General features: G+C 41.7%; 1 protein-coding gene across 4 annotated transcripts in view; it reads left to right on the forward strand.

Annotated features, from left to right (window-relative positions):
• LRRC4C (leucine rich repeat containing 4C) overlaps positions 1–21,015 on the forward strand; it is a 614,780-nt gene that overhangs the window by 216,012 nt on the left and 377,753 nt on the right. For 3 of the 4 annotated variants that reach the window (XM_081835051.1, XM_081835053.1, XM_081835048.1), the window contains exon 2: positions 18,748–18,837. The exons of the other annotated variant lie outside the window; for it this stretch is intronic. The gene's annotated coding sequence lies outside the window, so the exon portion shown is untranslated. The remainder of the gene's footprint in view (positions 1–18,747; positions 18,838–21,015) is intronic. 4 annotated transcript variants of the gene reach the window in all.

A 21,015-nucleotide genomic window follows, 5' to 3' on the forward strand; every position in this document is an offset into this window, starting at 1 on the left:
GTCATCTACTGCTGCTTCCTTTTTTTGACCAGTGTTACATTGTCCTTGAGTAAGAATGCTTTGCTAGCTGGAAATCCTGAATAGATTCCTAAATTCTGCTTCAGGTTTGAATGCTGCATTCCCATCCTCTAGACACCCATTCCCCTTTTGAACCTGCCTGGGTAGTTTCAAAGGAAAATAGGCAGCTGTAAGAACCATGGGTTTTCAGAGTACTCAAAATTACACCCAGTGATTTAACAAATTTTTTTTTTCATGTTTCTATTCTGCCTTTCTTCTGCCATGGAATCCAAAGTAATATATATGTAGTTCCCAAGACACAAAAGAGAGGCAATGCAGAAGACAATAAAGACCAACATTATTTCAAAATGGAATGCTCACACTCTGCTAATAGGGGATGTTATAGATGACACAAGCAAATTAACCTTGTACTGCTAAAGAGGATTGGTATTAGCTAAGCTAAAATAAATTATCATACATATTTTTTTTGGGGGGGGTGATATTTCTGAATCTGCCATTTGAACTCTGAGACCTTTGAACATTCAGCCGGAATGTGCAATTTTCACTTCAGTATTTGAATGCTCAATTTTTACTTCAAAATCTGAATGACTTTTTGTCATCTTGTGATTGCTTTGATTTCAGGAGGCTTCACATATGAAATCTCATACATTTTCACTTATGAAATCTCCCAAGTTGTCACTGTCAAACGCTAATTACCATTGCTTATTATTTATCAGATCAGATGCTGTCAGATACTAAATATGATTGCATGTTATTTGTTGTGGAATATGCATGGGGGTGTAGACAAGTTAATCTGGGAAACATTCCATGAAGATTGAACACATGGGGGGACCCCAAATATATAATTTTGTATTAGATATAAGTGCTCCCTGACACTAGCCACAATTGTATTCAATATTGTTCAATATCAGCTCCAATATCAAACACGGAAAGGAAATCATTCAGTGTTAAATTCATATATCAAATATCTATTGACTATTCACCAAATATTTATGCTATCAGAGAAGATCGGATATCAAAAGATCGGATATAACACAAAAACCAGGCCATATTTTAATGAGATCAACAAAAGCATAAGACTGGGAAGAGAAAGACACTCCCTCCCCCCTGCCCCCAAAAAGTTCATTTTTTTAGTTTACTATTCAACACACATTTGCTGGTGGAGAGAGGACATTTAGCCTCAAGCAACAGCATTCAGGAGGAGTCCTTTCTGACCGTTGAATTTCTTCAACCTGTCTATGGCAATTTACCATTCCCTCTAAAATCAAAACTGTACATGCTGACATGAGGGTTCTATGATCAGGTATCTCTGTATTATTAGCTTTGACTTAAAAGCAGCTATGTGGATGTTGGCACTCTGAATTGGACTGGAGCAGTGGCGTGCCATTTTCCCAATGTAAATCACCGTTTCCCACAAAGATGCTGTTTGTCATGTTGGGGGGAAATAAAGTTACCCGTCCTGCTATTGTGTTTTCTGCTGCAAGACATATAGCATCAGGGATCAATTTAATTTGGGACCATGGCATGAAAGAGGAAGAGGAAGAACAAGAAGAAAAGGATTAAGCACCCCTCTCCTAGCACTGCTGCTCTTATCCAGTTCAGAGCTCACAACTTGGAAGAGATGTGCTTGATTGAGAAGCTGCTGTTAGGGCAGAATGCTGCGGCACAACTGCTGACAGGAGTGAGACCTTATCAGCATGTAACATCTCTGCTCAGAAAGCTGCCCTGGTTGCCAATCAACTACTGGGCCAAGGTCAAGGTGTTACTCTTTGTAGATAAAGTCCTTAACAGCTTGGGACCAGTTTACTTGTGAAATGCCTTGCCCCGTATATGCCATTGTTAGTTAAAGTTTTTTACATTTGTTTCTTCTATGCATGTACAGAATGCGACAGGCAGGAAATAGGATTGGCTGACCTTGCCTCCACTTGTTCAAGAATAAAAGGGGATCACAGGGGTTGAGGGCAGAGCTAGTGAGTGCAAGCCTGCTTCCTTCTCTGCAAGGAGTCATATAAAGAGGGCTTAAGGGTTGTAAGGGGCCAGAAGATCCATCCCTATGATTCAGTTGCCTGACCTTGAGCCATTTTGCATATTTTACCCTTCCCAGCCTAATGAGCTCAAATATCTCATTCAGTGTGGTGAGTCTGATGACCTCAAATAGAGATGCTTCAAAGTTGTGTTTGTGTGTGTGGTGTTTTGTTTCATTTTGTTTGAAAGGCTACCGGCAAGCGAGCGTTGCCCACACCTTCTGCCGCAATACTGGATCTAATGGTCAATCAGCTTGGTAATCCTTCCTCAAGGACCAGTCCTTGCATTTAAAAGACAGCGCCAAGTCTTACTGCATTGTACAGAAGTTTCCTTTTTGCAGAAGTTAAGGGACAAACTTGAATGGCATTACCTACAAGTTAGTTGCTCTGGCATTCCTGCTGCTTAACTCAAATAAACTGCTTACATGAGCACTGAAAGGGTGCAGCCAGGGTCAAGAAGCAGTCTGCTGAGGTCCATGGGGTCAATGCAATAAACTGAGACTGCAAAATAATTCAATAGATTACATGCTACTCCTCTTTCAACATGCTGCTAGCCATTCCCTTAAGGCATTCCAGTACTATGGCCTACATTTTTTGAGCTGGAGAATCTGAATTCCAGCTTTGTGTTGCAGTTCCAGGGTATGCAGCAATTACCTATTTACTGTGAACATGTTTGTTGGACTTCGTTTTACCACTTTCTTCTGCTGTGTTATTTCCCCCCACCTACCAACACTAAATATACTAGCAGCATGTGACTTGATGGTTACATCGTTGGCCGTCAGTTTACAGCAAACAGTTTTTTAAACATCTGCTCCTCTGTTTTATGGATCAGAGTTCTCTTTATTGTCTTTGACAAACTCCAGATGTAAAATGGCATGTGATTATTATTTTTTTAATTATGTTTTTATCATTCTTATGGATTTCTGCCAGGCTGCAGCCGTCTGCTATCTTTAGCCTGGACCCTCAGGCCAACTTTGGCTCTTGGCCAGATAACTTTAGCCCAGTAATGTTTTGCCTAGAGATGTGGAGAATTTCTCCCATCTATTTATTCAGAGTTTTCCATTCTTCCATCACAAAGTACTGAATTTTCATGGCAAATTTGTAGCATGTCTCAGACATCCACTGAGTTTCCAAACAACTTCCAGACTTCAGCACATGCCCAGGTCTGCTTCCTTACCTGTCTTGTGCAGACACTTTCAAAGCATAGCAATAAATACAGTTAGTAATGGACATCTTTTCCATTATGCTAGATGCACACACACACACAACAAAACCTATCATTTTTCTACTGGGGATATATACATCGCAATCCAGTTTTTCCCAACATGTAGGCCACTTCCACTATAACCATGAAGTAGGGTTTTGTGAAAACATTCCCCCTTATCCCATTCACTTTGTTTAAGACTGCATTGCATGTTCGGTCAATTTTCACAGAGTTCTGGTATTTGCTATTGCTCATTGTTCATGATTCAAAGCACTGACTGGCTATTTTGCTTCATGCTGAGCTTATTACTCATCACTTCCCCAATTATAGGAGACAGAGATTCATCTAGCTTTTCTGTGTAATCTGAGCTATTGTCATCAGTTCCTCATTCAAAGCCTAGATCCAGTTAGCTATTGTGCAGTGTCAGGCTATTTCTCATGGTGTCAGGCTATTACTCATCAGTTCCCTATTTAAATGACAGACCCAAATAGCTATTTCATCCCATTCCAGGTTATTGCTTTTCGTTTCTGGTGTCAGCAAAGAATTGACTAGCCAATGTGGGACAGTTTTCCACTGGCAAAGGAATGAGAAATGGGAAGCTGATTTGTTCAGGAGCACTGAGCATGCACCAACACACACAAAGAGAAATCTTTATCAGGGAAAATGCAGTCCATAGTACCCTTGATATTGAAATGCATTACTTTTGCTATCCGAATCCTGTTAAAAATAATTTTGCTGTGGTGCCTGATCCCTTCTTTACAGTAGCTTGTAAAACCACCACCATGTGGATTGGGGGTGTGTGGGTCATCCCAGTGATAGTTTTAATGTGAAAGCTATAAATGGAGCTGTCAATAAGTGAAAACAATTTCCAGCAGTATCATGTATTCTGATGCATGTTAAATGTTGCACACGTTATCTGATTATTTTCAAATTAACTGTTGCCACTTCCTACACCAGTGAACCCACCCATGGGGGGCAGTTAAACAATGGCAGCAATTGAAGCAGTATATTAAAAATGGTTCATCTGTACATGTGTGATGAATATGCTGGATTTAGTTTTAGGAAGGACTGAAGCTATATAGGAAGGAGAGCAGCCATTTTGCATGTATAAGGATACAGGTCCACCTCTGGACTCTTATAGTGCTGGCAAATATCTAAATCTGAACTACTGCAGTCTTTGCTGGTCAGTATAGATAGTTGCGAGTTAGATGAACCCATGCTCTGATTCACAATAGGCACCTTCTTCTGTCAGTAATAATAATAATAATAATAATAATAATAATAATAGCAGCTAAATATGTTCCTGAATCATTTAATCATTATTCTAAAAGACTAGTTTATAGCCAGATAGTGAAAGAAAATGATGAAAATGAAACCTGATATATTACAGGCACACTTGTCAATTTCTACAATCACTGTGGCTATGATACGGTTGCTACAATATAATTCATCTATAATTAAGCAATATGAGTCTACTTTCTTGACATGTTTAATGGTACTGGAGGAGGTAATGCACTGCACATGCATTTTGCAAATTGTTTGGGTTGAGTTTTTACACAAAGACATTTTGGCAGATACTGGAAATGCCTTCAACAGCACTAATAGTCATTAGATTGTTGAACAGTCACTTAAGGCAAATGATGTTCTACAATGTGGATTAAAGACCAGGACAAAACACTGGAGGGATGAGGGAAGAAAAGCTGTGAGCTGGCACAATGAGAGCATGTCCACATCATGAACTAATAGGTTTTCCGTGTTATAGGAAACTTATGCATGATTGCCAACTACTCTGATTCCCTTCTGAGTCCTGAAAGTTCTTAAAGCACCAGTTGCTGAATCTGCAAGTTGAGAAGGAACACTTGCAGCAAGTTCAGGTCCCAACACTGATGTTGTGATGTGATAGCCTAGTTGCTGCTGCTTACCTGGAAGGAGAGGGGGAGGGGGAAGCAAAGGGGAGATTAGTGCAGTGCAAACACAGCAGCAGCAACAGCAGAAGGAGCACTGGAGTGGGTCTGCAGGTGCATTTGCACTGCACTGACCTCATTGCCAACTTGATCTCTCCCTCTCTTCCTCCCAGTAAGCAGCCAGCACTGACTCAGCTGCCAGGAGATGCCACCCCAACTGCTACTGGATATGAACATTAAGGGGATTTCTTTTCTTTTCTAACATAGTTATCAGTTTACCCCTACTTGCATTGAATCTCATTTCCATTTTGTTGCCAATTCACCCACTTGACAACAATCATAATTTGAATGTCTCTCAAAACTGAATGAATAAGCAACAAATTGACACTTTTTACAGGGTGCTGAGTTTTCACTATCCTGGTTAACTAGGCTCACCTACTTGGTTAATTCACTGCTTAACCCTTAGCCCAGCTAACTTATGAACGAGTTACATAGTACTGGTTTCATAGCAGATCCATAGGGAGCTCTACAGTGCTCCTACCCTCTGCTTACAAGTTAACAAACCATAAAACCAGATGGGGCCCTTATAAATGGTGTTGAATTCCAAATCCCATCAGTCTCCGCCAGAATGGTCAATAGTCATGGATGATGGGAGTTGCAGTACAACATCTCAAGAGCCACATATTGCCTGTCTGCATTATAGGACAATGCATTTGCTTATCCAGTCACTGCAACATTTCCATAAGTGCCTTTGGAGAAAAGTTTTTTTTCCGAAAAAGTGGAGAGGAGTTCAAGAATATATGTGATATGAATAGATAATTGTACAAGTCATTCTTCCCAGGAACCTTTTCCAGCTTTCTGGTGGGTGTCAATTTGAATGGTTCCCATCCTCCATCAGCTTTGGTCCAACATTATATTCTAAAGGCATTAAAAATCCAAACAATTTCTCTCCCTCAAAAAGATTGTGTTATAATGGCATGTACAAATTCACAGCTATGTTTCTAGGCATGCTAAGGAGAAAGCTGTCCTGTTAGGTTCCTTAGCTAACAGCTTCAGCTGGGACTTTGCAAGGCTCATCCTCTCTACAGCGAGCTGTGTAGCAGCAAGATGCCAGTGACAATGTGTGCTGTGTACAAAAGGGGTCAATGGGATTAGCAGAAGCAAACAAGGAAGGCTGTGATGTATAACAGAGAGGGAAAGGGACAATCTGGCTTCTCTGTCACAGCTGCCCTGGTTGGACTGAACTTAATATCAGGGCGGGGGAGGAGGGTTAAGACTACCAACATTACTCACAGTGTAGATAGGTAGTTGCCTTACACTAAGTCAGGCCCTTGGTTCATCTGTCATCCTGGAGAGAATCAGGATTGAAATTGGGACTTTTTGTATGCAAAGCATGTACTTTGGGGAGAAATACATTTAAATATGGACAAACTTCCAGGAGAAGGGTGTGTGGAGTGGAGGTTAAAAGGCAAATACTGTGGAAATGTGGCCAATTGAACTGCAGAATGGAAAGAAAATGAAAGAAAATGAAATTGACAGATTCATCGATCCCTGGCAAGGGGGAGAGGGATCTGGGTCTTGTTCTGTTATAACATCCATATTTTTAAAATGCAGCAATTCAAGTTTTAGGGTAGAGGATGTTTTTTGCTCCGAGAATAAATGGGGTTCTAAAAACCAAACAGTTTTCCTCAAGCTAGAAAATACGCTCAGTTCTATTGAACCCAGCTTCAAGCCTGTTTGAATTGTTGAGCAGCAGTACTAGAAAATAACATTTCCCAGCACTCCTTTCATTTGGCATGTGCCAGTGCCAGAGCAGCAGCAAGAAAGAAAGAAAGAAAGAAGGAAGGAAGGAAAGAAGGAAAGAAAGAAAGAAAGAAAGAAAGAAAGAAAGAAAGAAAGGAAGGAAGGAAGGAAGGAAGGAAGGAAGGAAGGAAGGAAGGAAGGAAGGATTTGGTATGTATCTGTGTGTTTGTGTGTGGATGAGCAGGAGGGTGGAAAGAAGGGTGAAGGGAAAGCTCACTTCTGCTATGGCTTGGACTTTAATTTGAGTTAGAGAAGAACTTTCAGAGTTTTAATGCTTGCATTACAAACCTGCTTGGATTTGCAATTTCTGAATTAGGCTCAGCTAATGTTCAAATCCAGCGCTCCTCCTAGTGCATGTATACTATGTTTGGGACTCAAATGCATCTGGTTCTTTGACAGATCCTCCTCCTCTTTCTTTCTCTATCATCATTTATCTTTCATTTTCAAACCAAGGTATTACAGGTTAAATATAGTGGATAGGTTTTTTTGTTTTGTTTCACCAACACCACTTCCCCTCTCAATCCCCAAATGTGTAATTGCATTTAAATATCAAGTACCTGCTTAGATAATATGCATTGTCTGTATTGTCTGGTAAGGACAGCATCTTTTACATTCCTGGTTTTTTTTGTTTGTTTTTTTGTACAGAAAGGAGTTAGATTTATGGGGTGGTAATTGCTGTCATAATGGAGTATTGCAGAGAGGAATGCCTGGAGAAGGCATTTGCATTTGTAATGCTGATCCAGCAAGAGGGTGTTTTGATTTGCTTTTCAGTTCAAGGGCTCAGCCTGAAGGAAACACAGAACAGCTGAGGGTGGGTGGGGGGAAACAAACCAAACCAGAGGTTAGATAAGTTCAGAGTGAAGGCATGGCACAAGAAAGATAACCTAAACGTCAGACAAAGGAATGTGTTAAGTGGATTGATCATGAACCATGAGTGAGCCATGAAATAGCCATACCTTTCTGCAAGGGTGACAATGAACTACATTCACAATGTTCAATTTTACTATTATTATGAGACATGATTTTAATAATGGAAGGAAGCAAATGGCCATCTTTTGTTTGCAAGCATGATAAACGGGAGGAGTGTTTGGGGGCAGGGGTTTCAATTCTGTGTCAGAAAATCTTTCCTCAAGCTGTAAGTCAGGCTGTTGTTAAAAAACAGAGGGCCAGGGAAAAAAATAACCCAAACTCCCCCATAGTGACCTGTCCAACAACGGTTCCCACCCAGCTAGAATTGTCTGTGTTAGACGTCTTAGGTCTAGAATATGAGCTTTTGTAGTGCTGGTGCAGAGCTATTACCGTATTGGCCCGAATATAAGCAGCACCTTTAAAATTCAAGGGGGGGGTGGAGAGAGTCAATACCCGAATATAAGCCGATCCCTTAAAATTATGCAGGCACTCACACCTGTTCCGTTTTACAATATGTCTGTTTCAGCAGTGATAAGGTAAAAAAAAAGCCCACATTTTTGTAAGGTTGCAAATTTAAGCCACACTTTAAGCCATGGTTAGAACTTGGAACAAAGTTGTGGCTTATATTCAGGCCAATACTGTTGGAAAAATGCCCTGGGGGTGCCTGCAAGCCCCCCAATCTCTGAGCATCCTCCGGTAAGTGCAGCTCTGGAAAAGGCATCTCCCTTCTGTTCCAGTGCACTTCCTAGCAACATATACCAGCTGGTTTTAGCACACTAATCTTCTGGCATAACAGCAATAAGACATGGTAGAGCTAATCTACTATTTATTTACACACTATGTACAGGCAAAAGCATAATGGTGTCCGTTCTCTCCAGCTCCAAGAGAACAAACAGAAAGAAATAAAAGCGAAAGTAAAGTGTAACAGTACCCGCAGCGGAAGAGATAAGACAGTCTTCATTCCACAGATTCGTCCCAGACAGGCATGTGATTTACAACAATCTCACCTGCAGCATTGGAGGAGTGAAATTGCTAACAAATACGGTATTACTGATGTTTTGAAGAGTGGTGGAGCCAACAGCACATCCACATTCAAGCCACTCATGGCAGCAGCCATGGAGGTGGGGGGCAGGCAGACTGGACCTAGGGATGGAGCCAGACACCAGCTGGAGCTCACTGTGGAAGCGGCTCAGCATCCGTCAGCCCTGTTCCACCTTCAGAACACTCCATTTTGAGACATCAGGAAATACCAGGCTCAATCCAAGGCATCTCCAGGATTGATGCCCTGGACTGGGAGATAACCCTGTCTAAAATCCCAAAGAGCTGTTGCCAATTAGTGAAGGCAATACTGAACTAGATGAGTCAAAGGCACTGGTGGAGGAAGAGGAGTGTGGGGGGAGCACACCGCCCCCGGCAGCGCGATCCCGGTGGGGTGCCATCGCGGCTGCCCCGCCCCACCCCCGCTGCGTGCCACGCCCCTGCAGGCCGCGCGTCACGCCCCAGGACCTGCAACATGCCCCTGCGGGCGACGCGCCCCGCCCTGTCCCTGGGATGTGTGCCCCACCCCCAGGACGTGTGCCAGCCCTGCCCCCGCCTGCTCTCCGCCCCCTGGTGACGGAGCATGAAGCTCCGCCACTGGTCAAAGGCAACTTCCTCACTAAAATCCCACCCATGAGAATTTGTCAAAATTTCCTTACCCCTTTGACAATGTTCACCACATTTTCGTTTCTTATTATGTAATGGAGAATGGACCAAAAAAAAAAATCATTGTTTGGTGGAAGGGGGAATCAACACAACATTGCTGAAAATGTCCTACTTGTCTTCTACAAACTGCCCCCTCTTTTCCTCCCTGAATTTTCATTAAAATCTCATCTTTTTTCAAGGACTTTCGCCTGTAATTGTTCTGTCAATGTCTTACATTTGTGTAATAAAATATCCTGATTAAAATGCAAGCAAGCAAGCAAGCAAACAAACAAAACCCGCCACCCTGTTCTATAACTTGATGGACATCTGAAATGCTTTTTTAAAAAGATCATGGTGACATAGAAAGATGGGACATTTCCCCATAGAACATCTTGTAATCTTGAAATGTTCCTCTATTCATGTTATCTTTCTAAATTAGATTATACATTATTTAGGCGAAAGCCCACATCTTTTTCTGAAGGCTTGTGCTTTTTTCCACAATGCTTCTTCATTAACATCTTTGTTGCACTCTGCTTCTGGAAAGGGTGGCTGAGTAAATAATACTTACTGCTTGCATATTTAGTCTGGGACTTTGAAGTTATTTTTCACATTAAAAAGACATACAGGATGAAATCAACCAAGTTATTTAAAATGATGAATGTCTAGTTGATCAAGAATGACTAATCATCCTTAATCACTCAATTATTAATGATTCGTGATTTTAGTCATTCCTAATCAAACCATTAATTATGTTTCATTTTCCCCCATTGTGTTAGGTGGTTGTGCATGTTTTCTTTGATGTATGTAGCGCATTTATTTATTTGATTGATAGACAACTTGCTCATCCCAAGTGCTTACAGAACTATGTAAGATTTTGCATTGAGAACGGGGGGGGGGGGGAGGATACCCTTCCATTTGTTCTTCTTGGGCAGAGTATGTGGCCAGAGTATCCTTCCTTTCTTCTACAACCACCTGCCTAGTCCTTGAAATCTGAATTGAGGACTCTTCCCTAGGTCCCCCCACCTAATGAAGTGAGATGCATGGTTTCTATGGGGAGGGCCTTTTTGGTGGTGGCACCCCGTTTGTGGAATGCCCTCCCCAAAAGGCTCACTTGGAGCCTATTGGATGGCCTTTAAGTGCCAGGTAAATACTTTTGTTATTCCCTGAATCATAGTGGGTACATCTAAATGGTGTGTTAGAGTTTAGCTTGAATCCTTTCTCATTCTTTGTTGGTTTTATGTTGCGTTTAAATTGTTTTGCGTAAGCTTTAGATGCTTACGTTGGTTTGTTGCTGCTGTGATTTTTTTATGGCTGTTTTAATGCTTTTACCATGCGACATTTTGGACAACATTTGTGTGTGTGTGTGTGTGTGTGTGTGTGTGTGTGTGTGTGTGTATATATATATATATATATATATATAATGTTTGTGTAAACTGCCCAGAAAACTAAGCTGTATGGGGAGTATACAAATAGAATAACTAACTAACCCTGCAATCCTACGGCTCTGGAAGGCTGCCCCAGGGGCTGTAGGAAGCATCTGATCTCACTTGCTGAAGAAGACAGAGATCTGACCTCAGAAAAGTTGATCCAGCTTCAGTGAGGTTTATCTGCCTACATGAAAGCCTCCATGGCCCTTTGCCCTGCCCAAATTAGGCCTTTGCCTGTGGATGTTGGAGCCAAAATCAGGCATTCTGGAGGTGGATTAATCAGGAGGAGCCATAGCTCTCCTAGTTCCTTGGCATGCCTCCAGACCAGGGAAGAAACTGTGCGAGCCTTGTATGGAATATGCTGAATTTCCTTTCCAGTGTTCCCAATGGCAGGGGAATAGTTGTGTGTGTGGGGGGGGGGGTAACGACCTTTAAAAATAAAATAAAAATGGAGGAGTGTGGTGATGGCTATCTACCCCTTACTTCAGAACTTTGGCTATTACAGTTCAGTGTAGAATCACAGACATGTACGGTCAGAAGGGATCCCAAGGGCAACCTAGTCGAATCTCCTGCAATGCAGGAATCACAGCTACAGTTTTTGTCATGATGTGATTTTGTGACTTCCAACCATGCTTCCATCTTCCGGACCGGACCTTTTGGACTGCACCCCCAATGAATCTGTGACAAAGAAAGGGGGGAAAAATTAGATGGTTCATGGAATCTCGTGCCATGTTCCAGGTCAGAATGATGTATACATGGATCAGGCATCCACACGTATATCTCTTGTTGGACTGTCCTGTGCAGGCATAAAAGACTGGTGCCAGAGGATCTTCCAACTTCCCACAGCTACAGAGCTGTGTGTGCCATTTCATTTGATTACACAGTAGTCCCAATTAGATGTTCAGGGCTTTTGACATCAATGATAAATATATCCTGCCCCCTTTCCTTCCTTCAGTCATGGTGTCCTGCTTTACATATAACATTCATACCTTTCAGTCCTATTTATAGCATTCTTACCATATCCAAAAGAGGGACGCAGGCAGCGCTGTGGGTTGAACCACAGAGCCTAGGGCTTGCCGATCAAAAGGTCGGCGGTTTTAATCCCCGCGATGGGGTGAGCTCCCGTTGCTCGGTCCCTGCTCCTGCCAACCTAGCAGTTTGAAAGCACAAAGTGCAAGTAGATAAATAGGTATCGCTCCAGCGGGAAGGTAAACAGCGTTTCTGTGTGCTGGTCTAGCTCTCCAGAAGTGGCTTAGTCATGCTGGCCACATGACTTGGAAGCTGTAAGCCAATAAAGCGAGATGAGCGCCGCAACCCCAGAGTCGTCTAGACCTAATGGTCAGGGGTCCCTTTACCTTTTACCATATCCAAAAATATTTTGATATTTCTAATTGATAATGTTAACGTTTGTTTAATTTTCTGGAAACTGCTTCAAGGTTTTGTTTACAATCAAGTGGTTTACAAATGTTGTTAAATAAATGAATTAAAACACCTTCCTTTCCCCTTTAATTTTTAGCATTTTATCACAATGGGGTGCGATTATGGATGTAGAAATACAGCCAATACATTTGTTATAATACTTTTCTTCATATTATAGCTGGCAGGTAGTTCAAATAAAGGTTTCTACCGATGCAAAAATTTAATACATTAAATTAGATCAAAAGTATGTTTGCTTGACTAAGACAAGGTATGTTGAATACATCCAGTGAGATAAAGAAAGATGCAAGAGATGAGAATTTCATCAAAACAAATTTGCCTGATTAAAATGCGTATTTGCTTAAGCTTTGTGGTACTCCTAAGGCAGCAGTTTTGCCTGCCTTATACTTGGAAGTACAGCAAGCTAAATCCATGCCATTATTCCTAGTAGCACTTTTTGCATCTAAGGTGTCAAGCCAGGCAAATTGTCCTTCAGCTGAGATGCTTTCTAGAGCGGGGATTTAGTAACAGAAATCCTGGCTGTCTGGAGCTTCATGCTGGGTTGCTCCCATGTTTAAAAGAAGGTTGAAAATATTTGTATAACAAACAACGGAGACATAGGCTGTGTGAACAATCAATCATGCATATGTCAAAGCCACTGGCAGGGTCTTCTGAAAACAATCTGTACTTTTTTATTGAAGGGTTTAAGAAAGATTACACAGCAACCAACACACCATCAAAGCTTCAAGAACAAATCAATGTATGGCTTACCTCCCAAGGTCTGTCCCCAGGTTTTATTGTAACTGACAATGGAAGTGATGCCGTAAAATACCATGCATTGTTGCTTCCTTGCTGTTCCCACATGACGTTCTTTATCCTTGACATGCTGCATCACTCAAATCAATGGAGGGTGACATTGAGGCCCTTCAGATCACTCCTTCCACTAGTCTAAGCTCCCGCACCCACCCATTGCTGTCACAGAGCTTGCACCCGTTAATCTTTTTTGTGACTTAATTTTAAAACAGCGATTTGCTTTATTTTCTCAAGGATATCAAAAGCGGTATAGCCTCATTTATCTGATTCACACAGGGAACATCCATAACATTAGAGGTTATGCAAGTATGAAGGCTATTTGCATACAGCTCGTCCTTCCCTTCTCCAGCCACTAAAACAGCTAGAGACTGAGAGCAGCCTATCTTACATATTCCAATGTAACTTTGAAGGCATGTATAAAACTCCTGGGACTTTCTCCCCTTACAGGCTTAAGGCAGCCTGGGTCTTATCCCTCAACAAGTACCAACTGGAAGGAGGAAATTAAATGTACTGGGCTAGATTTGAGTCATAGTTTTGTCTCTTGACATAAACAATGACTAAGTTAAATTATTTCTGGAGAACTAAAGCACAACTTACTTAGGCTAGGATTCTAGCCCCCTTGATGGCTGGGCATGGGTTAGTATGCTGCTCAATCCCGCATCTAGTAGCACCTTGGAGAGCAACTAAGTTCGTTCTTGGTATGAGTTTTCGTGTGCATGCACTTCTTCTGAAGCTCATACCAAGAACAAACTTAGTTGGTCTCCAAGGTGCTACTGGACAATTTTTTTATATTTTTTAATATATATTTCTACTGCGACAGACCAACACGGCTACCTACCTGAACCTAGTCCCCTGTCTGTTGACAGAGAAAAGCACTGCTGGTGTGCTGTGATGGGTTGAAGGGGTGGGAGTCTCCAGTATAGCCTAAGGTTACCAGACGTCCCTGCTGTCTCCTAGCAGCTGCAGCCAGTAGGGGGATTCAGATATGACAGGAGCACTGCTGCTCTGCTATTCTCCAGCTAGGATTGCTGTGCCCATCTGTATTCAATATTTTACTTTCTGCTATGTTATGGGTTGTTATGTACAATGAGACAATGAGCTGGTAATATGGCTTGCTATGAACTCAAATAAAAAGGGCATAGTAAAGCTTTAATTATCTCAGCATAGGAGACAGCAAAAGATATTCATCACTTGGAAATCTCATTTTTTATATCTACCTACCTCCCCCTCTCATTTGCTGCAGGAAGCTCAAGATGGGCAAACACTGGAGCTTTATCATGTTGTCTTCACATGACTAAATTGGATCTATTGGTTCAAGTCCACTATTAGATAGCTAAACAGACAGACACAAATAGAATTTAGTTTCAGTTGCTAAAGGTGTTACTTAAAATGCTTTATTCAAAAAGCATTACCAAGGCAAATGCAGGTTCTAATATTTGAACCCAGTCCCCAGTTTTGATTATTTAATTTCTCTTCTTTTCACTTGATTTGTGATCTTTGGCTTGTGTCTGAGAACAAAAAAGAAAAAGAAAGAAATACAGCCTTGTTAGTCTAAGCAAAGCTTTTACAAGTTCCCTATTTGCCAAAAAAAGAATTGCAGAATCATGTTTTCAGTGACAGCTCAAATCAAAGCCCACAAAGTATATTTCCCAAGATGCACCTGATTCTGCTGTTCTGATGTATTTCAATCACTTATCTCTGGAGAACTGTCTTTTTTCCTCTTGACAAATTAGGTAACTTGACAAAATTGATTTAAGATCTCTGCTGAGTACTTCCCATGAGACATTCCTGTTAAATTTAGGAGACTCTTGGCTGATCCAGGCCCAGGAATTGTCCGTAAGTGAGCTGGTTTGTTTTCCTCACACAGGAATTTGTGCTTTTTAAAATACTGAAGAAAAATAGATACTGAAGAAGGAGAATGCTCAGTATTTTGCTGATAGATGAATGACATAGTGTGTGTGGCATTTTTAGCCCCCAATGCTTGGTGGAGGATATTGTGGAGGATACAAAATGTTGTCCAGACTTCCAACACTCATGTGTGTGTGTGTGTGTGTGTGTGAGAGAGAGAGAGAGAGAGAGAGAGAGAGAGAGAGAGAGAGAGAGAATCTCTTAAGAAAGAATCCCCAATTCTGAGAAATTGTTGAAAAAAGTTTGTACCCTGCATCTGTTTTCTCACATGTCCCTCCAAATGTCTTAACCTACAAATAGTATGGAGTATTTTGAGAGGCTGTACACACCTCTAGGTCAAATTGATATATTTTATAGTGGCTAAATTTCACTGATTTAAGAGAACGTTTCTGTTTATTGTTGCTGTTGTTGCTGTTGTTGTTACATCAGTGTGCAGGGTACTTTGCAGAGTAAAGAAGGCTGGATCCCTGCCCCTAAAGGCCAACAATCTAAAATCTTACACAAAGGAAAAGTGGAAGTGGAGACAGGCGTAAACAGCTTTGAGGAAAAGGTCAGCTTTGAGGGGATTTGAAGTAAAAGAAGTGGCATCACACATTGTGGAAGATACTACAGCAGGGGGGGAACGTATATCTTGCAGTATAATGTTGTTGTTGTTGTTGATAACATATTTACCTCACTTTTGGTTAGAATCCAGGACCCAAGTTTGGGGCAAGTAATCTTTTGTGAGAGAACCCCAGCAGAGATATAACATTAACAAAAGACATGGTGAACCATTTCCCCTCTGACTTATTTGGAAGGCATTTGGTTTGAATTGATGTGGAAAAGCTGAAGGTTCAATCTTATATGGTTCAGTTTAGCATGGTGAGCTAGTATGCTAAAGTGCTAGTGAATCTCTCTGTCTGCTTATATTTTCACAAGGTTTACTTCTAAGACCAGAATAACTGTATTATAGTAGAGTAGATCATGGTGTACCGTCATCTCTTAAAGTTTATGTAGCTAGTGTGTCTGTGCTTGTCTTGTGTCATGTGACAATAAACACTTTAGACTCTAAACTGAACTGAATGGGTAAGGAGTTTTCTTAACCAGGAACTCTGGAGAAAGCTATTGGAAAGCAGGAAAACTCTGGTGTTCTGCTGAAGACTCTGCTGGAACTGTGCATGCTCTTCTGATCACACTGGCTGAAATGTGGAGTAATACCAACAACAGAGGATGGGCCCAAGTCTCAGGTTATGGGCCAACTGACGTCTACAATTCAAAACAAGGTGGTCCCTAGGCTTCATTTTTCACATCTGAGGCAACGCTTAACCACATCCTTTAGAAAATATGCTTGGGAGCCACAGTGTTGCTTAGTCTTCCGGATAAGATGTAAAACCAGACTAATTGTGGTAGTTACAAACCTCATTAGTCATTATGTTCTTCATGAAACAGCAGAGGGCTTTGCCATTGTGTTCTGACCAAATGTCAACATTAGCACTTGTGTTCCAACTCCATAAATAACTGCTTAATGTTTAATTTGAAAAAGTGTTCTTTGCTTCACTGCTTAGACCATAGAGCAAGGTTGATAGATGAAGTTAAACTTCAACTATCTAAAAATGGCTGTACTTCAAGCTTGGATGGCATTCTTAATGTAGATGAAGCAGGGATGGGCAGGGGACAATGGGAATTTCAACTGACCAACAGACCTTGCCTAGAATAAGTTTGGCTGCTATTTTGCCCAGGATTATTCCATTTCAGCTTCACATTAAAGCCTGGGTCCCATTTGGCCAGTCTCCTTTTCTTTTACAAGCTTCCTATCCTCACAGGACAAAGCCCCAGTTATGGTTTCTTGGTTCCTGAAATACTGATTTCTGTGAATGGTGCCTTCCTCACTATTGGCTCTCTGAGCCATTACCAGCCCCTCAATCATCAATATATCTGTTACTTTGCACAATGGCTGCTCCACATTACATGCAACTAGCTGTTCCTTCTGTCAATTTAGAATGAGGAGAGATTGGCTGGGTTCTCATTGTGGCCACATTCACACCATACATTCACCGCAACTCAGAGTTCCTTATGAAGAGGAATTGATAGTTAAACAGTGCTGAGAATTGTAGCTCTGTGAGAAAAATGTTGGTCTCCCAACAACTCTCAACATCCTTATTCCCATTGAAATTACAGTGGTACCTCAGTTTTCAGATGTCTCCATTGCCAAATGTTTCGGTTTTTGAACATTCCTTGGAGGTTGAATGGCTTCCACTTCATGTATCTGTTGTTTTTCACAATTTTCTCTATTGAATTGGCAGGCCGCCCTCTGCTCATTGGTTTTCTAACGTTTCGGAAGTCGAATGCTCTTCTGGAATGGATTACGTTCGAAAACCGAGGTAGTTACTAACTTGTCCCATTGATTTCATTGGTGAGACTAAAGCTCCATACTTTATCTGCTTAGAGTAGACACAACCTACTAATTTACTAAGTCTGAAGTGAGTTCAGTGGGATCATTATTACTATTATTATCATATGCACATACTACTTAATGCAAAAATATGTAAACATTAAAATATGAACAACATACTTAAAACTAAAACAAAATACTAAAACATTTATAAACATCTATAAATAAAACATGTGATAAACAAGCCAGTTAAAATAGCACAAGAATTAAAACACGACACGTAGGCCAAAAGATCAAGGGAATGCTATCAGAATGCCAATACAGGTGGGGCCTCACTTATTTCAGCAGGGAGTCTAAGAATGACAAAGTATGAATCCTACCCATTATTCCTTGCTGCCTGCAAAAATGCAGGAGATTATGCCTTCACAAATACACAGATATAGAATGTCATATGCATTGCTCCATGAAAAGCAGGAAAAAGCAAGGCTGTATCATATCAGCTCCTCTCACTTCATGAAGATATACATGTTGACACCAGTATCTTTTCAAGTACTCAAGTCTTTGTGCAAAAAGAGGGACTTTATTCAATTACCTATCATACTACCTTTCTGTTCATAGTTATTCTTATTAGTATTCTTGATGAGCTTTGAATCACTGAAGCAATTAAAATATATTAATATATCCCACTTTCTTAGGGAAATGATCGGATTTTCGTACTGGTCTTTTTTTTAAAAAAAGTATTAAATAACCTGAAGTTTTTCACTGATGACACTAGACTATTTCCTTTATTTTCTTTATGAAAGCACTTAGTCATTCACAGTATGACTTGAGTCAACAGAAGGATTTTGGTCTGTGCCCTAAGAGGGAAGGCAATTTTTGCCCATTTCCCTCTGCAACCCCCATGCCATCTTTCACCCTCTTCTGGAAAGTTCCCCAGCTCTCAGGTGCTCATGCTGGGTGGGGCCACTGGGAGTGCAGTGGAGAGAGTATTTGGCAAAAGTTCCCTCTTCTCTTTTCCCATTTGTGGACACATCCATTGGATCAAAGGCCCTTCCGTGAATATTAGGGCACCAGTTGAAGCCCACTCATTATTTGTAACTTTGGTATCTTAAGAATTCTATTTTTGTTTGTTTGCTTGCTTGCTTTTTAGTTCTTGGGGTGCCAGCTGATAAACATTCAGGCCCCACAGAAATTAGTGAAGCATGCAAAGATCTTTTATAAGACAATTTAAGTTTATTTAACTTTTGGTTTTTCTTCTTCTCTTCAGAAATGAATTTCTCTCATACAAAAGATCATGATGGCTTAAAGATATGGAGGCCAAAGAAGATGTCATTTGACTGGATATGCTGAATATTGTGTGAGTGTACTGCTTAATTGCTTTATAGTGGAACTTCTGCTGTCAATGTTGGTTAGCAAATGCATTTTGGTTTTCATCAGAAAGATACCCTACTGTGCATTCCTAGTTGATGTCAGCTGTCAAATTAACATGAGACCAAGCCATATATAGCAAGGCTAGGACCACATGCTCATTTTCCCCCAACTGTGATTTGCGAAAGTACTTCCTAGAAGTCACAAGCTGTTCTTCAAACTCATGAGTTCCAAAAGCCATTTACTGGTAAATGAGAAGTGTAACCTTTTTCTTTTATGCCTAGCATCTTATGGTGTCAAATCTCCAAATTGCTTTTCGAAATCAGTGGAGAGTAAAGAGATGTTTTGGAATTCCGAAGGCTTCTGAAAAGGTGTTGGGAAGATTTTCCATAGACTTTTGTACATCTCCACCCATATATTTCCATTGTGCTTTATTCTGTAGCTTCGTAAGATAGGTGTTTTGTGCTGGGCTAGGTCACTGCAGTGCTTTGAGAGAGCACTTAACAACAGAAAACCACAAATCTCCTTTAGTACATAATTAAAATGTCCACCTTCAGAGAAGATAAATAACTGACAATTCCAAAGAAAGACTTTTGTACTTCCATAAGAAGGGTGTTTATTATTTCTCAAATCTCTGAGTATACCAGCTAAACTGTATTGTACTTCTTGAAATGTTGGTTTTTAATACAATCTAACATTGTAATTTTATGTATATAGTGTAGCTTGCTTGTTTGAGAGGACTTTGTCTAGAAATGTGGTCTATAAATATATAAAGAAAAAGAAAAGAAAAATGAAATGAAATGAAATGCAGGCAACCAGAGAAATTATGGAGGCAGAATGTCTGGATGCTTGTATTACTTTGTTTTTTCTCTCTGGGGGTTTTCCCCTCCGGAATTAGTTTGGATATAAACTGAGAATGCCACTCCACTGAGCCTTGAATGTGCCATCTGCTTTGGGAAGTAGGAGAGACTTCTGGTTGGCTTTAGTTGGCCTGAGTCATGTATCATGGGACAGCCAATGATGGGTAGTGTCGTGTGCCTTTTAATCCCTGCTCTCTTAATACCTGGCACAGCCCCCCTTCCACCCTTCCCTTTGCACAGTGGGCTTCATTGCTCCCTGCCTTTTGGGGAGCCAAGGGGTAGGTTTTTGTTGGTTTTGAGATTGGTTGTCCCTGTTCTCCTTTTTCACCTACTTCATACTATATGATTGACTAGGATGTGGTATTCCTTGCTGCCTATGCTTTCTGTGGTCTCTCCTTTTGTCACAGCTGCCAGGTTGGGCCAAACAGAGTAGGGTCTAGAGCTACTTTAGATGAGCACTTGAAGGCATCATCTGGGTGAAGAGCTGCCTTGCAACACTGAATCTTAATGCTGCCTGGCTTAGTGTGGTTAAGGAGAGTAACCTCACTTGAATCCCAGATGCTTCTTCCCTGTGAACACTGTCCAGTGGGGAACAGCCAAGGATTCAATCTGCTTGCTTTTAAAGCTGGCTAACAATAAAGGCTACACATCAGCCAGTTTATGAATCTGTGGACTGGAGCCCGGGTGTGATGGCCTGGGAATCAGATTCAGAGGCTGAACCTGAGGAATCCCAGCCTGCACAGGAGTCCCTGCCTCCAGGACCTGCTGAGCTAGGGCTGGGGCTTGAACCTGAAGGGCCCTCACCTGTGCCGGATCCTCAGGAGCAGGCACCAGCTGAATCTGCTCTGGCTCCGGAGATGATCGAGGACCCATTGCTTGCAGGTGCTCCACTCTCAGCCCCGTCAGGGCAAGGTGAGGTTGCCTCTGGGTTGAGTAACCCTCCACCCTCCAGCCTCTCCCGAGCTGCAGAGGCTGAGGGCAGAGAGGTGGAGGGAACTAAGTTCTCGCAGGAGGAGTGCTCGCCTCCAGGCCAGGAGAGGCGAGTCACCTGTGGACCGGGGCCACCCTATGCCTCAGAGGAGATAAAAGCCAGTCAGCCCAGTCCCAGGTTGCGGGAGCAACATTGTTGGTAACCTGTTCCTGCCAACACCCTGTCCTGCTCTTCTACCAGAGTTCCTGACCTCACCCGACTCCTTGCCTTGGACCCCGCTTCAACCTTGAACAGCCCCCATACCACGCCCCAACCTCGGACTGGGCTAGGACCACGCCACACAGTAACCCACCGGGACCAGCACACCAGCGGTGTT

The sequence above is a fragment of the Podarcis erhardii genome (genome assembly GCF_964252035.2).
Source record: "Podarcis erhardii genome assembly, chromosome: 1".
In the NCBI taxonomy this organism is placed as follows: domain Eukaryota; kingdom Metazoa; phylum Chordata; class Lepidosauria; order Squamata; family Lacertidae; genus Podarcis; species Podarcis erhardii.